Below are 2,367 nucleotides of genomic sequence, written 5' to 3'. Positions count from 1 at the left end.
CTGCATTCTTTTGGTTAATTCCTGTAATCGGTATTTAAATTTAAAGCAGACATGTGAGTATTCCTGCTCTAAGGGCTCAAGCTTTCACTGGCAATAAGCCCATTTTAATTCCTACACTATCAGGAAGAACTGCAGGAATTTTGCATTTTGCAGGACTAGACTCTGGCTTCGCATGACTTTGCAGTATTGAAAAAATCCAACAAACCCTAAACGCTAAGGCACAGAGTTCTTACCAATTGCAGTATTGCTTCTTTTAAATTAATACTTTGGACTAATCATTGATATATAGCAATGAGTTTAATATTTTTAAGTCCAAAGTTTTGGTAATGCTACTCATATTAAAACTGAGGTCTCATCACACAGCTAGCTTGTATGATAAACAACTCCGCAGTTCCCAAGTTTGGTCCAGAGGCCATTGAAATCTATGAGCCACTCAACTTTAACAGCTGCTCCAGGAAGAAGAGTGTAGCAGCAGCATCAGGTAGTCTTGGTAGTCTTACTTATTAAAGAAGCGATTTAAGTTTATGAAGCTATTTTTTGGAGAAAATTGCTCCAAATGTCATCCACTTCAAAAAAAAGATACATAGGATTACAAGAAGAGTCAAAAATACATTTCTCAAGATGCCAAGAATTTTCTCCCTTCTCGTACACATTTATTTTACTTTTATTTGTTATTACTTTACTTTTTTCTAAATGTTGATGATAGCTTAGAGCAGCTTTTCATCCACAGAAATTATAGGAACTCTGCCTTGCTCACTTACTTTGAATTCAATATATTTCTAGATGTAAACCATAGCACCCTGCACTTGTATTTTTTACCGTTCACTTGTGCAAGAAGTATCACAATGAAAGCAACACTAAGGCATTAACATTTTCCTGTTCTTCATGGGGGACAGCAGAAAAAGGAGAGCACTGCTGTGCAGGCTGCAGAAAAGCTACACGAAGCTCCTCTGTGTACTTCTGGAGCTGCTCCCTCACGGAACAGGGTGAGTAGTGATTCTGAGCCCAAAGCTACGCCTGCTAACTCAGTGACATCTTTGCAATGAACGAGGCTCTGACCTCCATTCTTAGAGAAGAGCTGCTAGCCCAAGCCTACAAAAATTCACTGGCCAAAAAAATCTCTCATCAGAGCAACCAAGAAAGAAATCAGATGTGCAGAAGCAGCCTTTACTACAATACGTGGGTTCTTCTCCTGACTCTTCACAGACTTTGATCCTAAAAAGCATTTTCCACCTAGCCCACAAAAGACAGTCCAATCTGTCTCCTAACTGTATATAGCACCTTTATTTATCCCTGAGAGCTCTGACATCCCTAGAGATCAGCATCATCTTTGCCATTTACTGCAAGAACATCTTTATACAGCTTTTCTTACTAAAAAAGTCAGCTCAAATCTTGCATAATAATATGGTTTCATCCCCATAAAAACAGAAGCACATTTGGCAATGGAAAGGCTTATAGTAGAATTTTAAGCTTTTGACAAATAAATCCACTTCCCATTCCCACTGTGACTGGATTTGGACAGTGGATGTTCTTACAACGTCCAACACTTCACAAAGTGAGTGCTTCATGAAGCAACTCACTTGTGGTGCAACCACGTGTGAAACAGCATCCCTTTTCAAGGCTTAGAACAAAGTGCTAAAACCTGGATTTCCTTCTAAAAGTTAACTGAAAATCTAAACAATTGTTTTAATTTTGTTACTGAAGGTTGTGAACTTTATTTTCATTTAGTATCTTTAGAAACCACTTATTTTTGATGCTTACTTGGATTCATATATTTACTTTAAAAAGCAATCCTGCTGTCTTCATTAGGAAACCTCAAAGTCAAGTCTGTTAAGGTCAACTCTCCTAATGCAAAACCAGACTGCTGATGGACAGAACTGGAAGGTGAAGTGGAGGAGGTAGCGGTGTTATGCTTAAAAACCTGAATCAGGGCTGTGACTCCCGGATTAGAAACCAACTGTTTCTAAAAGTGAACACAACTGCTTTCAGCAAAACAGAAAAGAAAGGCAAAAGACACACATTTCCTCACCCACCTCAGATAATCCCATACATTTTGGATTAAATTTCTTGTTTAAACTGCTCTTCTGAATGACTCAGAGCTGATGTGCTGTCCCAGTTAACTGCTGACCAGCTGAAAATTGCTGCTTAAAGTTGTGGTTGTATGTAATGTCATTAAAAGCCACGGGCATCAGGTTATGTCTAGAAATGGAAATGGTACAAGCTACATTTTAGAGCATACCTCCCCATTCAAAAATATTTCCGAAGATAGAAGTGAACTGTGGCAAAAAGTAGCAATGTTTTCAAAGCACACCTTGATACAAATAGCTAAGTATGTTTGGTTTTCGATATTTCTGTTAACACAGATCT

The sequence above is a fragment of the Buceros rhinoceros genome, unplaced genomic scaffold, assembly GCF_000710305.1.
Source record: "Buceros rhinoceros silvestris isolate BGI_N320 unplaced genomic scaffold, ASM71030v1 scaffold9744, whole genome shotgun sequence".
Lineage (NCBI taxonomy): Eukaryota > Metazoa > Chordata > Aves > Bucerotiformes > Bucerotidae > Buceros > Buceros rhinoceros.
Note: the sequence above shows the minus strand (reverse complement) of the source record.